This window comes from Camelus dromedarius, chromosome 21 (assembly GCF_036321535.1).
Source record: "Camelus dromedarius isolate mCamDro1 chromosome 21, mCamDro1.pat, whole genome shotgun sequence".
NCBI lineage: Eukaryota > Metazoa > Chordata > Mammalia > Artiodactyla > Camelidae > Camelus > Camelus dromedarius.
In genome coordinates, this window is record NC_087456.1 from 14511318 (window position 1) to 14528131 (window position 16814).

Sequence of the window (16814 nt, forward strand, 5' to 3'; positions counted from 1 at the left end):
TAATTAGACATTATAATAAAATAAGTTATGTATTTTAATTTGCTCTTCCAAACTATGTCTCAACTCCATCACTGCAACAGGATTTTCATTTTTCACAACTAATATTGTGCTTTTGAAGGAGATTGTGTTCTGAAATTACCTCCCTGTACAGTGGTTCATCAGGGAAACTGTCTCAAAGTGAAAATAAAAATCAATATATAAAATTCTATTTTCAGCTTCTTGGCAGAGGTTTTGCTGTTACTGGTGATATTATATAGAGATTCCATTAGCATTTAGAGTACATTCATCCCTTGGTATCCAAGCAAGGGCTGATTCCAGGACCCCTGCACATACCCAAATCCATGATGCTCAAGTCTCTTGTATAAAATGATGTAGTGTTGTGTACAATCCCATGTTGAGGTTAAATAATCTAGATTAATTGCAATACCGAATGTAATATAAATGCTATGTAAATAGTTGTAAATCAGTGTAAATGCTATGGAAATAGTTGCCAGCATGTGGCAGATTCAATTCAAAGTTTTTTTTTTTGGAACTTTCTGGAATTTTCTTTTTCTGAATATTTCCCATCTGTGGTTGGTTGAAGCCACAGATATGGAACCTACAGATATGGAGGGCCAACTGTGTTTTAGTGGTGATCACTTAACAAGGTCAAAATCATGATGATAAAAACATTCAAACCATTTAGAAAAGGAAATTAAAAGACTCAGTTTACTTTTGATGTAGGGGCAGAACAACTCAGGGGTCAGCAAACAATGGCCCTGTGGGCAAAATCCAGCCTTCTTCCTGTTACGTCATTGTCAGAGTGCAGCTACACCCTTTAATTTCCACGTTGTCTTTGTCTGCCTTCATGCTGTGATGGCAGAGTTGAATAGTGCAACATAGGCCATGTGGCCGACAAAGCTGAAAATATGTACCGTCTGGCCCTTTACAGAAAAGGTGCCAACCACTGGACTAAAGAAAAGAGTGTGAAGAAAGGGAAAATAATACAATTGGTAAATAGAAGACCTGGATTTGTCTTGATTCTAACATTGTTCTCTGCGTGATTTTGACCAGATCATTGAACTCCTCTGAATTGTTTCCTCTTGTGAATAGTCTTAAGTGACTTCCTGATAGATGAATAAGAATAGTTGTGCTTGCTGTCTCACAGGATTTTATAAAAACTCAAAAGAGAATATATTAAATAATGTTTAACTAACTACTAAGATTGAAATGGATCATTTTTAAAGAATATGCTGTACTTCTCCATTCTTCCTCATTGTCCAGGGAAAGTTGAAATGAGCTTTGCGACTCAACTTCTGTGAACCTTGCAAGGGGAAACTTAAAGGGCTTATGATCATGTTTTCTGGAGAGAGGGCTCCTCGTGCGTAGCAGATTCTCAGAGTGCTCCATGGTTTTCTAAAGGATTTAAAACCACTGGCTTGAATAATTTCTATTTCAATTTTCAGACTGATGGAAAATAACATTTTGTAGCACTTCCAAAATTGACAAAAAAAATACCATATTAGAAACATAGCAGCAATATGCTCATGTAAATGCTGGTCCATTAAATAACTGCTTAGAAAACTGTGTCTAGTGCTCAAGAGAGAAACCATGTGAAAATATATTCCTAAAAATAAGAAAACCTCATTCTACTGCCGAGTGATATTGTAGTGTCAAGTATTTTCAGTGCTTCCAAACGCCTGCAGATTCTGAATTGTTTTCTGTAAACATGATGAGAAACGTTCTATTTTAGAAAACCAGAGTACTGCCAATCCCCATCCATGACAATTCTGGGTTTAAAAAAATTCAGACATTGGGGAAAAAATTCAATAAAATAAAATTTAGGTGCCAGAAAAAGGAATCACTATATTCTTCTGGGGATAAATTGAGGTGTTGGAAATTGTAGATTTGTGATAATAGGAAGGAGGTTGTTATCGATAAAGACCCTCTTAATGTGGATAATCTAGAAAGAAAAAAGTAACATAGACCTGGTTGTAAATCACGTTTCATAACTTCTTTGTCTTCCTACAGTGTTTCCTGGTTGACTTTTATAAATATTTGCTAAATGTCTGAAGATGAGCAGTACTAATTACCTTTCAAAATTCATGGCGACTCTAGGACAGATATAGAAATAAAAGCAACTCAGGATAGGTGTTTTGCTGACATCAGTGCAGAAGAGAAATCGTATTCTTTCATGTGGCAACATGGAGCATGCAAATAGTGAGGAATTACTGGTATGCTCACTCAAAATCAAATGCTGTATACTTTTACTTAAAATTTTTAATAAGGAGCGCATGTACATGATTAAACAAATGAGAAACAGGCAGTATGAAAAAAACAGAGTGACAGCTGTCTTCCTCCTGCAGCTGACCTCTCAGCTCATCTTAAACAGAGTCAACCACTGTTATCATTCTAGAAATCACTTGTGTGTGTGTGTGTGTGTGTGTGTGTGTGTGTATGTATATATATGTAAGTGTATGTGTGCATAATTGATATATAAATGGTCCTTTATTATACAAGTGAAAACCACTCTGTATCTTACTATCTCCATATAATAATAGATCTTAAAATTTTTTTTATCATTTTCTGAAGATTTGCTTTATTGTTTTAGCAGCTGCATAGTATTCCATTTTAAGACTATGTCATGATTTCTTTAATCTCCTTTAATATCAGGTCTTGTGTTTACAAATTACACTCTTTTTCCTTACTCTACACTCTTTTCTTTAGTCCAGTGATTGGCAAACTTCTGTGGTTTTTCAATCCAACAGCACTACATTGGATATTTAAATGTTATATAACCTATAACATATATATATATGTATATATAAGATTTCATATTTTCCTTTGTCCAGTACCACTTTTTAACAGTCCTTTTCCTGTGCTTACTTTTTAAGAAATGATGATTGTGACTCTATCAAACTGCATATATAAATTGGTCTTTTCTCATGTATGGTAATATGTGATTAATATAGAAATGGAAAAATGCAGAAATGTAGATATGAACTTTAAAGACAGAGAAAGTCATTACTTAATCTACTTGTCACTTACAATGGCTACTAGTTATACTGTGCTGCTTTACTTTTGTGAAGGAAAAAAGTTTTATTTTCTTATTCTCCAGACAGTATGATCCAGTCATTTAAATTGTTGTGTCGTCCAGCGTAAGATTCAAAATGCGTCACTTAAAACTGTGAGAAAAAGAAAGCAGCATGCCATATAAATATCTTGTTATCGTGAGGATTTATCTCACAGTTAACTTATGTAATCCTCAGACAAGTTTTCCGTAAAAGTACGTGGGTGGAATAAATATTTGCATATTTGCAAATGGCTTTATTTTTTCTGTAATTCTGGAATTTTTTGTATTTTGTAAGCTGCGGCATTGATTATAGTTTCTGTTGTTTCAATTCTGCTCCTTAATTATTTTAAACACAGATTTTTAATTTGGCAATTGCACATTTAGTCTCCTTTCAATATTAAATTACTCAGTCCATCTCTTTTTCTTTACTTAATTTTGTCTTTCGATCCTAGTGAATTCGTTTTTTGTTAGTTTTAGGCTCCAGGTTTATAGATATGTCATGTTACCTCTTCTCTTCTGAGTCCTGCAGTATGCCATTTTCAGAGACATTCTCTTCCTAATCATTCATTCATTCAGTTGGCGGGTATTTATTGAGCTAATCTTGAGTACTTTCCAGATCAAACAAATAGACAAAAAAACGAGTGGGAGACTTAATAAAGGAGTAAATTACATAGAATGTTACGTGTTAATTAATTATATAGCTTAGGGGGAAAAGTTGACCAGGAAAATAGGCTGGGTACGGGAGGAACAATTTTAAAGGCATCTGAAAGATATTTCTTTTCCAGTTTTTTCTGTTAACTTATTTTCACTTTGGATTTGTGTTTCTAAACTGTGAAACAGAGTGTGAATGGGGGCCTGAAAAGTTCTTTCTACTTAATTCAACATGGGCAGGCTTGGCAGCAGGATAACATAAGTACAGTTAGCTACCAATTGGTACATTTCAGTCCACTTCTACTGAATGGAAAACCCTCCCATATTCCCCACCTAAAGGCTCTGGATTGTTATGGAAACCAGGAAATAGTATTTTTATAGATATTATTCTGGGCTCTCTTTAAGAATAAGTAGTCTTGTTGATTTCTTGCTAATATCTTGCATTCCAGGATTAGGTTTTCTAATAGACTGAATTTAGGCTAAAGGACTTGATCTGAGGCAGTCTTCATACCTGGGAAGAGATTACAGAAAGGAGAAAAAGATATCGAGTCCCCATTTTTGTGCTTGTGTTTCATTTCAAGCTCTAACAAGAGTGTGTAAGAAATTAAGAATTAAGGATGCAGGGTGATGTGGAACAATGGTGTTCGCACTCCCTCCCTGTCCCCCACCCCCTGGAACCTTTCCTTTAAATTAAGCCTTATGAATGTCAAATATATATAAAACAGATAAGAGGAACTGTTTATGCGTGTGCATGTCTGCCTGTGGTGGGGCAGGGGTAGTGGGTTGTATTCAAGAGCAGGCAGCCTGTTTCCATAGTAGGCGAGACTTGGAGTTCAAATGGATCTGCGTTTAAACGGGCGGTGCCCCTTTCTTTTGCTCATATGTGTTTTACTGAACATTTCTGAGCCTTAGTATATTTAAGACACCTTTTCCAGAATGTTACTTTGGGGATTAACTGAGAACAATATAGCCAGTGTGCATAGGATACCGCAGTCCCTCACTCACAATAGATTATCAGTCCGTGTTAAGTGCCTTCTACACACCTTTTCAGTTCAGAGTGTTCCCAGAGTTTGGGGGACAGGCCTTTCCCACACTCTTCTCCCAGTCATAAGGCTTAAAGCACACATTATACTCTCTGTGGGAAATTGTGGAAAATCAATTCTAGACAGCAAAGGAAATTCCCCACATAAAGCAAATATCTCCATTAGGTAGGACAGAAACAATAAAAAGATTAATAGCATATGATCGATGAGCCACCAGCTGTTATAGTGTGGATTATTTTGTGCTTTTGATGGTTCTTTACTTGACAGAAATATATAAGAGGTGTAGATTGGTGAGACCTATAAAACCCAAGAGACATTGAAAAGTCAGGAAAATTGTGGCATTGGACTAAAAGATTTGTCTTTTGTATGGTCCCTTGTGTAACAGAATAAGAATAGCAAATAAATAAAACACTCAGTATGGTTTAGGCACTGTTTTAAGCACTCTATGTATGTATGCAAAAATTTTCATCTTGACAACAACCCTATAGGGCAATTGCTGTCATTATTCCTACTTTCGGATAAGCAAACAGAGGCGTTCAGAGTTTAAATAACTTCGCCGAGTCATGCAGCGAGTCCATGGCATTAGTGCAGTTTTAAACCCACAGAGCTTGGCCGCAGTGTCAGAGCACTGGTAACCTCGGACCTGCATTGCATCACATGTTGAGAAAAGTAGGGTATTTATCCTTTACCTGAAATTTTGAGTGAACTGATGATAGCTGTTCATCTCTCCCTCCTGATGGGTAGGGACTTAGTTTTAAGACTCCACCTTTGTAGGTGAAGGGACGATACCGTCCTCACCTCTGGAAAAGTTACTGGTAATTTGCATAAAATCAGCTTGAAGAGCACTGGGCTCTGATGGGTTCCCCTAACACTTTTTACTTGTAAATATTGAATTAAGCAAAGTATATCTGCCTTTACCATGTGTGAGAACACCTTGTATGGTATTTTGGCTAAATGTCCTTACTCTCTTGATGTTGAGGATATTTAGTTTGTAAACATAAAAATGTACACCCTTAATTTTCTGTTTTAGTCTATTTTTTTAAGATACACAAATGAATTAGTTGGAAGATATTTGTCAGAATTACAGAATGCATGGAAATCTAATCTCTTATCAGAGATGAATCTTAAAGATATTGGGTATTAAATTTAAATTGAGTTTAATCAGTGCCTCTTAATGATATGAGTGCTGTATTCTTTCATCTAAATGACCTGACATCAGCTATCAACCCTCCGTTCAGTATCTGGATAATTACACATATTTCAGGTAGGTTGGCTGTCACACTGTCTCTCTTTTCCTGTCTGACACTGACAATAGTTGATAACTTTTGAGTTATTGCCCCAGGATAATCGCCAAGACAAGCATAGTTCCTTACACCATAATTTCAAGTTAAATTGTATTAAATATAGACACACAACACTTGAAAACTTTGCGTTTTATCTCTTCAACCTCTGCTACCTAATTACCACCAAAACTTCAATTTTCTTGATCTCAGCTTTCCATATTTGTGTAACGATGGGGTTAGAATTCCACTGGCCATTGCAGTTCTTACAATTTACGATTTTGTTTAAAAAACTCAGGCGCCTTTTCCCTCTCAATTCATGGAACTTTATATTGTGAATATAGAAAAAGAGCAGGCCACCTCAGACAAGATCCTGTCTAGCAATCCTCCTAGAGCTGTCGAAGCAGTTCCTCCCAAATGGCAGGCCTTGCTGGGACACAGGTACTATGTTTACCACTTGCTAATGAAGGATGAAAGGTCTGAGAGCTGCCAGTGCCTTCTTGGCTGGGGCAGTACACCGTGAATTGCAGTAACTCAGAGCACTGCATTTCGCCAATTATTTGGTATCAAATAGCGGTTTTTGTTCCACGTCATAATCTGCAAAGTGAAGAGCATGAAAGAAGAATGCTGGTTCAACTCCTTCTTACTCCAAACGTGTTTCAGTGGGGAAAGTAGCGTCAGCGTGAGCATCGATGGCTGACTCTACCGCCATTATTTCCCATCAACAGTGAACACTTACTGAGAGTATCAGTGACAGTCCCTGAGCCACGCTTTACCAGCCAGGAAAGTGATGTTAGCCGACTGGTACTCATTGACTACTTGCCATGTGCCAAACACCATACTCTATCCTTTATGTGTATTATATACCACATAATCCTCATTACTGTTTTACAAATGGGAAAACTGAGGCACAGAGAGATTACTATATATAGTTATATATATATATAGTTTTATATATATATATATTTTAGTAACTGTCTCCATGACAGAGTGGCAAAGCTAGGATTCAAACCCAAATATTTGGGCTCTGCAGCCTGCAGTTTTAATCACTATGCTACTCTGCCCTCAATACCCTTGAAGGTAAATTTTAGTGAGTGTATTAGCAATTGAGGAAAATTTTTGCATCTCAAAGATACTGTAGCTTTCTTAGGGATTCAGATTATTAATGTCCTCCAAGATCCAACTTATTGTATCTAGTGTATTCCTTTCAGGGCAGTTTGATGAGAGAGATACTGTATAGTTTTATCATTTTACTGCTTATAGTGTTAAAGAAAAAATTATTCAGTGATACTTATTAAAGAATGGTAAGGCAGACTTTATTCAGGACCATTGGGATAAGTGTAGGAATCACTGCAGTGGGGTTTTGTAGTAGGAGAGAGAGATTGGGTTCAACTCTGAATACAATGAGGCAAAGTCAGGATTTATAGCCAAGGAAAGGAGTGGGGATCAGTGGAAAGAAAATTATTAAAAGAAAACACAAGAAGTAAGCAGTGATTTTAGCCAAACTGACTTAACAGGATTCTTGCTAAAGGCCTGTCAGCAGTGACTGGATGCCCCCCGGTGATGGTGGAGGATAAGGTCACCAATCAGATATTGAGGGTGATCAGATACTGAGGATGGGGGATTCTGGCTACACTGACTTAGTAGGGTTCTTTCTAGAACTGGGCTTGACACAGAAGGACACAGGAGCCCAAGGCTTAGTCAAAGAAAGAGCTCCAACAGCCTGACCAAAGTTTGGTCAAAGAGAGAACCTTTCCCAATAGAGAGCGTGGTTTTACTGATTGCTTTTATGGTTTATTGTTTGATGCCATGGATGATCAGGAATACAACATCAAATTATACTGAAGTTCTTACAGGAAAATTCTTTTAACAATAACTTTTAAAGTGTGATTTCTGGAAAATGCATTATCAGAGTTCAGATTCCTGATTTACAATCTCTCTCAATATGTGGGAAAACTTAGTTATTTAGATTTCTTGCTAAGAAATAGTTCCCTATTTCTTTCATGCTGTTGGAACATTTTTCTCCCCTCTTGGGACAGGAGGAGAACCAGATAATACTGGGCAGTTAAATAGCACATGAATTTGCTGCTGTTTATAGAAATACCATTTCATTACATCTGAAACAGATCCCTGTTTATTGGCTTGAGCCTCAGATGAAATAGTTGGCCAATGTTAATGCTCATGTTTTATCAAAAATGCACATCTTTATGATTGAATAAAGAAATTGTGGAATATATATCTATATAGAGAGTAATGCTACTCACACAAAAAAGAATGAAATAATGCTATTTACAGCAATGTGGATGGACCTAGAGATTATCATAGTAAATGAAGTTAGTCAGAAAGAGAAAGACAAATATCGTATGATACTACTTGTCTGTGGAATCTAAAAAAATGCACAAATGAATTTATTTACAAGATGGAAAAAGACTTATAGAGAAAACAAACTTACTGTTACCAAAGGGAAAGAAAAGGGAGGGAGAGGGATAAATTAGGAGTTTGAGATTAGCAGATACAAACTAGTGTCAATAAAATAGATTTTAAAAACCAGGTCCTATTGTAAAGCACAGGGAACTATATTCAACAGCTTGTAATAACCTATCATGAAAAAGAAGATGAAAAAGAATATATATGTATGTATAACTGAATCACTGTGCTGTACACCAGAAATTAACACAACATTGTAAATCAACTATACTTCAATAAAAAAGAATAAAAGGGAAAATTATCCTGATAATTAAATAAAGGATAGTCTTCTTAAAAATCTAAACAAACAGACAAACAGACAAACAAGCAGAAACCCAGCACATCTTTAAACACTTAGAATCAAATCCAGAACAGTTAGAGGCTCCCACCTTGGGAGGTTTGTGTGGACTGAGAAGGACTGTGAGGTGAGCTGCTTTCCTCCTCCCGTGTCCTGTTCACAGTAGACCGTTCTCACCAGCGGAGTGGTGGGTGAAGCTCTGGTGCTACTCTCATTCCTGCTCTTCTTGCAGGATCTCTCCTTCTCCCACATACTCTCCCAGGTGAAAGGGGATAGGAAGCGGTCCCAACGTATTAAAGAAAAAGCTGGGGGAGTTAGGAAGCAACAGGCAGGTGGATTAATGTTGCCGTTCTTTGGCAAAGTTCCTTCGCAAGGGAGTTTCCCTTTGACCTTTAGCTGCAGTTATAGATTTTATCAGTGTGTCTTAGCGAAAAAATATCTGGTAGAAACTCAGTCAAAAAGCAACTTCAGAAATATGTGACTTCCTATAGATTTGCCAATATTCAACTGTGATGTAGGATTTTATGATGTAAGTTGAAACTCAAGATAGCAAGGGGGCCATCTTGTGAAATACTGTTTGAACTGCAGGCCCATGTCTTCTGGGCCAAGAGGAAGTCTGGTGATGTTAATGTTGAATCAAATGGTCAAAACAACCCTTCGATTTAATTACTTTGACACATTTGTTTTGACAAACCTGTCCATTCATTCCTAGTCTGACTAGGTAAAATGGCAAACATTGTCACAACGGCATGTCCAAGTGTGGATTTTATACCCAGTGATTATACAACTGAGAAAAAAACAAACCCGTAAGTTTGAGAAACGGTGTTTATAGACTTGGTCCCAAATACTTGCTCTAAGCAATTGAGTTAATAGTTTAAATCTCAGCCGTACCATTTAGTAACTATTTAACCTTGAACACGGTACTTCAGTCATCCTCAGTGTCCACATTCAGAGGGAAGATAATAGTTGTACTTCATCTCATCCAGTTGTGCAAGTTGAATTAAGTGTATGTATGAAGGAACATTGTATCTGTCATGTAGTGAGAGAGCGAGGGTTCAACAAATAATAGTGTCTGCCATGATTTTTATTACTGGGAATGACAATTATTTTATTATTATTTTATTACTGGTAATGAAAACATGGTAGTATAGTAACACCAGAGCTGGTCTAGGAGAGGTACTCCAGTCAAGGTCATCTGACATACAAAGGGGCAGGGGCAGATTTACCTGAAGGCTCATGAGGGTTAAACTTCAGGACTCCTTACTTGCACAGGTTTGCTTCCTAATTTTGTATTGTTTTCTCCTAAAGAGCCCCTCTCCCTGAATTGTATAGCTTTAGACCCATAAACCCTGCCTCTGCCACAGGGGTGTAAACCAGAATCACTTCTGTAGATATTTTTAAATACATATGCACGTTCCCTTCCCCCTCCCAGGGGAAGACAATAATTTATGTGTTCTGGGATGGACTTTTTAAATTTCATAACATGATTCTGATGTGCACCGTTGTTTTAAAACCAATGATCTAGAAGAACAGCTACAATTTTGAGTGTCGAAGTCCTGAAATGAAAGTATTATTTAATGGTCTCTTAATTACAATCATATTTTTCTGGAACCATATTTCTTTCTCGGTCTTTGGTTGGCTTCTTTGCTTATATGGCAGACCTGTGGGTTTGACTAGCTTTTTAAAAAAGACTAGGCGTTATTATCATTGCACCTTGATTTCTTTTTTTTTAAATTTATTTAAAAATTTTTTTCATTTTTCAGTTTTATTGAGTAGAATTGTTACAATTTGACTGCACATAGATAATATATTGCATGTAAATACATATATACAATTTACTGTATGTATTTTTTAAATTTACATGTATGTACTGTTCATTGTTTCTAAGAAGAGTTTAGAGATTTAGCTTTTTAAATTTACATAGTTATCAAAGGAATAAAGCCAACCACAAAATAAGAATCAACAGAATGCAGTAATCTAATCATAAAGGACAGTCAAATGTGCTTACACATATTCAAAAAAAAAATAATTAGTTCATTTGTGTCTTTTTTTTTTAGATTCCACATATAAGTGGTATCATATGGCAGTTTTCTTTTTCTTTCTGGCTTACTTCACTTAGAAGTGAAGGTCCATTCATGTTGCTGCAAATGGCATTATTTTATTATTTTTTATGGTTGAGTAGTATTCCATTGTGTGTGTGTGTGTGTGTGTGTGTGTGTGTGTGTGTACACATACACCACATCTGTATCTGGTCATCTGTTGATGTACATTTGGGTTGTTTCTTTGTGTTGGCTATTGTAAATAGTGCTGCTATGAACATTTGGGTGCATGTGTCTTTTTGAATTATATTTTGCTCCTGGTATATGTCCAGGAGTAGGATTGCTGGATCATATGGTAAATCTATTTTTAGTTTTTTAAGGAATCTTCATACTGTCCTCCATAGTTGACTTCTGAGCAGCGTCCTCTTTTTCTTAGGTTGATCATGGAGCACGCCCTGAATTTACATTGTTCTTTTCCTCACCCCACCTCCAACATTTTATTCTCATGCCCTACAACTGTATTTTTTTTCTGCATCAAAAATAATTTAAATTGTTTTGTATTAAAATATTTTCATTGTTACTTTTAGGGGTTATTTTTTAAATACAATTTGCATGGGTCAAGAATTTGGCTTTTTTTTTCTTGTCAGTTTTGAATAAAATTAAAAGGAGTAAAAAAAATTAGTACAGTAGAACAATTTAGATCTGAGCATGTCTGTTTAATTAAAATACAATGTGTTAATAAAACCTACAGGCAATTCTTTTTTATTCAACATATTTTCTGGAACATCTGCTCAGAACAAAGCACTACATGTTGTATGTAAAGGAGAGAAAAATGACTAAAACAGAGTCTCTGCTCCCAAGAAGTTTATCATCAAGAAGAGAGACAAAAGCCTGTTAAGCCAAGAATTCATGTTAGAGTAATTCATAATCCCTCCCAAGGAAATGAAAGAACTGTGTTTGTTGAAAGAAGGCAAGATCACAGCTGGTTGAAAGAGTAAGGAATGACTGTGTGTTGCAGGTGGTGTTTCGTTGGTGGAGCAGAAAGGACAAAAAAGATTTCACATGATAATTAAGGGGCCATGTTTGTACCAGTCAGAAGGAGCAAAACACACAAAAAAAATAAGGAGTCAGAGAAGTCTAGCTTAGTTTTTTCAGTCAGTAATGATGGTTTTGATGTTACCAGAAGGTTGAACAGTTGCATAGCAGGAAATTTACCTACTGGTTACCTCTTTATTGCTTAAAAGCACTGGTTCAGGAGTCTGGCCACTTGGGTTCTAATCTGGGCTCCTCCAGTTCTTAGCTGTGTGACCTTGGGCAAGCTGCTTAAACTTTATGTGCCTCATTTTCCTCACTTTTAAGAGAGACGTGATAATAGTACTTCCCTCACAGGGATGTGGTGGAGATTCAGTGAAGCTTGTGTATCCAAATGCTTGGCACTTAATACATTATCATTAAAATTGAATGTATGGGTGAATAGGAATGGTGATTCGTAAGTAAAGGCCTTGGAACACCTCAGGGTTTTATAAGCTATGGTAGATCTGTTTTTAGTCTTTTAAGGAATCTCCATACTGTTTTCCACAGTGGCTGCACCAAACCGCATTCCCAGCAGCAGTGTAGGAGGTTCCCTTTTCTCCACATCCTCTCCAACATTTATCATTTGTGGACTTTTGAATGATGGCCATTCTGACTGGTGTGAGGTGATTCTTGATTTTGAATCCAGTAAACCTGTTCTTGTCTTTGTTACATAGGCAAGCACGTTGTACAAAAAAATAGTAAAAGCCTCAACTTTTGCTTTCTCATTTTATACCTTTTTCCCCTAATTCTGTAGCATTGACCCACAATGCAGTGTAGTAAAGATGTCATAATGATGATGTGCTTGGCCTGTTCCTGATCTTAAAGCCAATACTTGGAATTTCACCTTAAGTAAATAACAACTGTTAGTTTAGTTTTGTTTTTTTAATAAAAGTCAGGTTAATAAAAATTTCCTTCCATTTGTAGTTTGCTAAAATTTGTGTTATCAATGAAGATCAGTTTTATCAAATGCATTTCTGCATCCCTGTACCTGCAAGGCCTTAGAGGTTACACTAGACCCCCACAATCAGGCCCTGCCAGGCCCAACCTTGCTCCTGTCATTCCAGCCCCACTGGCCTCCTCAGTCTCCCTCAATATGCCAGGCCCACTTCTACCACAGGTCCTTTGCACTGGCTTATTCCTCTCTTCCCCCAGATATTAGGTATACGAGACCTATGTGAGGTATATTAGAACTATAGAAGTTTTATGTTTTTCTTCCTCTGAATATTCTAACATACCTCTTTAAAAATTAATTCAGACTGTCCTGTGAAATTGTTCTTATCTGGAGTGAATTTCTGCTTTAGTTGTGTTTATGTTTTTTGCATTTGATTTATTCATGGATTTTTTTGTTTAGAGGCTCATGTTGAGTGGTTTATATTCCACTTTTTTTTCCAGTCTCCTATTACTCCTCACTCTTCATTTATCCGTGGGTCCTTGCAGAATTTCCCGATATACTACATTAACATTTTTTTTGTTTCAGAATAGAGTTATTTCAAGGCTCGTCTTGGGGCTGTCCTACCATCAATGCTTAAATGCTGCATAACGAGAGTACATACGGCCTCTGAGTACAGTCAGCATTTGAATAGACCTAACTTAGCCACTTCCTAGTTGGCTTGCTCTTCTGTTTCACAGATCATAGTAAATATGGGACCAAAATTGTTTACCCAGCTTTCTAAGTGCGGTGTTTTAATGGGGTTGTTTCTCACACACACATTGCTATTTTTGGTTTTCACTGTGGCAAATCTTTGTCCATTTGTGTACCTTCACTGATGTTTCAAGAAAAGTTAGTAGATAGAATATTTGCTTGACTTTATTAATGGTTTGGAATTTTTTAAATGAGTGTTATCTTCGTCTTTGTGTCCACAGTGTCTTGCACAGTGATTGGTGTGGTATTGGTTGACTACTTCTTCATTGAACAGAATTAAATCATACTGATTGCTGTGGTGATGTTTGATTTCTTCTTTTCTGTGTATAGCTTGGTACTTCATGATATAAAATTGATCACAAGTAAAATAATAGTATTTTTTTCTTATCTAAATTTTCTCTCCATGGGATTAGGGTAATAGAGCCTACCTCCTAAATTTTGGGTCAGAATTACTTAGATGTGTTTTGTAAACTATGTTTAACTCTGGAGGGTCCATATAAATGCAATTTCAATTGATTGTTGCCTTTATCATTGCTGTCGTCAATACAAGTGGTCATAAACTACTGTTTCCACTTTGGAAGCTGGCTAAGAAATTAAAGATTTTCATGAACTGCCTGCTAGTCACATAGTGCTCTTAAACCTAGAGTGTGTGTGCTGTAGCTAAGAAGTGTAAACAACTGAACTATGTAACTTAATTTCAGTAAGTCTTAGGCAGAGGGTAGAAGCCAACAGTGTTGCTTATTAGAAGTTCAGTCTGACATTTTTCAGTGGAAGTGAACTTGTTTGTGCAAGTTGGCCAGCTGACAGTCTTTCAGTAAATATCCCAAGTGCACAAAATCAGGAATGTATTTGGCGTTTATCAGTTTATCATTATGGAAATTTGATATTTCCTGGGAATAGGTCTATTATTATGTGGCAATCCAGGGTTTCCAGATGAGGGCTGGAGGCAAAAGGCAGAAGGCTAAATTAGAAGACCATCTCAAAGCACCAGTGCAGACATGTTAGACTTGGGCCAACTTCATCCCTGAAAATGAAATGAAAGCTTGGTGATTTGATGAAGAGGAGCCCTGGTCAGACCAGCAGCAGATGTGACTGGGTCTTTCTTCACTGCCTCTTGGGTTGGCCTTTACATAGAATTTATGTTCTTCTTTTGACATACAGCATCCTTATATTTTTGTGTAGTCATATTTATCCTTCATTTCTTTATGGTTCTGCCCTAGGAGTTATACTTAGAGAGTTATCCTCCTGCCCTTTCTTGTATATTTTATGGTCATATTTTCCTTATATTTAATGATTTAATCCATCTGTAATATTTTGTGTATAACATGAGATAAGGACAGAATTTATTTCCAGGTGGCTTACTGTTTACCCCATCACTGTTTAGTTAATAATCAAGTCTATTGATTCTAATTCTATATTTATGTGAAATATCATATTTATCAAATATTGAACTCATTTATATGCTGGGGTCTGTACTATACTTTCTACTGTTTTCACTCATTAATTTGCCACTTTTAATTATTAAAACTTATTATTATTAAATTAAATTATTAAAACACAGATAGTATCTTTTTAATTTGGAAGCAAACTTTGCCTCGCATTAATCTTCCTTTTAAATATTTATTGACTGTTATTGTTAACTTTACTCCATATTGACTGTTATTGTTAACTTTACTCTAGATTAACTTTAGAATAATTTTATTCAGTAAATATTTCAAGCACACATAGCCAATAATGTATTTGGGGTTTATCAGTTTTAAAAACTATGAGATTTTGATTGAAAGATAGTAAATTTATTAATTGGTGGGAGATAACATTTAATTTTTTATGAGTTCTCACACAGAAACATTGGATTTCTCTGTATTTTTTGTTTTCTTAACCCTCTTGCTAAAGTTTTGTAAATTTTTTAGGTTCATGTATTAGTCAGTCAAAAAATATTTATTGATTGTCCATTAATGCACTAGTTAATAAGCCAGTAAGATTTTGGAATTATAGCCTTATATATATACATAGTATATGTATATAAAAAACAATAAAATCAATATCTACATTTATGGAACTCATAGCCAAGCAGGGACTATAGACATCAAATGGATTGCTGCAAATAATTAATTGCAAGTGTGGACAGTTCTTGAAGGGGAGGTATTATTTATTTGTAGTATTAATAAATTCTGTCAGAAAAATGACCAGTCCACCTAGGACTGTTCAGATAGGAGTGGCATATATGGCCCTCCTGCTAAGTGATCTGCTTACAATGGACTTAATAGCAGTTTTCTGTGGAAGGCTCTTCCCTGAAGGTGATGTGAAGACGAGATGATAGCTGTTCTGGAGATGTGCTTATGTAACTGTCAGGGGTTGGCCAACAGGCATTGGTTAAGCTTCCATCCAGATCTCTGGCACAGACTATGTATAGCCTCTTAAATTTGACTCCTATTCTATAACGTATTGGCCAATATTAGGCGGCTGAGGGGTGTAAATCCCTAAATTGTAGTGCCAGCCAATTTCTATGGTAGTTGATTTCAAGCTATTAATGCGAAGTCAGCTGACTTGCAAAATTCCCAAGCATTTGATCGTTGATCTCTCAAGACAGCTTCAGGATACCACTGGAACACACACACACCCCACCACCCCAGGCCCTGTCCTCTCTCTGGTTTCTGCCCCACCCCACCTCCTCCAAGGTTAGGCCCCATCAGTCTTCAGTCTTTTCTGTTCCCTTAAGCTCTTTGGAAGCTGCACTGAAAGCCACTCCTTTAACTTTATTGCGAAGCATATGTTATGCTGTAAACTGACAGCTGCTCTCCTCAGGCGAAGCATTTTGAGTGTGAACACCTTAATTTAGGAGTTAAAAGAAAGCAAAACTTATTATTGTTTCTTTCCCATTTTTCTTCTTGCCAAAACAGTCTGTTCCACCCCGAGGCAATGGAGATGCTGCTGACTAACCAGGGAAAGGGTCAGGAAATCCAGACAACTACTAAGATCAATATTTTGAAAAGCTTAGCACATTGTATTGCTTAGAGTCAATGGATACTTTTCATAAATCCGTTAATAGTATCGAGTTGTTTAAACATTGTCTAATCATTGGTTAGAACATGTGGCGTATCTGTGGAGACAAGCCTACTCTTACTTTACGCAGGGAAGAGGGAAGAAAACATGAGGACCATCCCCTGAACAGCCGTTTGATCCTCTCGCCCAGGAAAGTGTCTGGGGAGTTGCTGGCATGCTCTTTATTCTTTAATTGAAGTATAGTTGGTTTACAAGGTTGTAATCAG

General features: G+C 36.5%; 1 protein-coding gene across 5 annotated transcripts in view; it reads left to right on the forward strand.

The window, feature by feature from the left end:
* Window positions 1-16814, forward strand: part of KCNK2 (potassium two pore domain channel subfamily K member 2) — a 177552-nt gene that overhangs the window by 109190 nt on the left and 51548 nt on the right. The gene's annotated exons all lie outside the window — the stretch shown is intronic.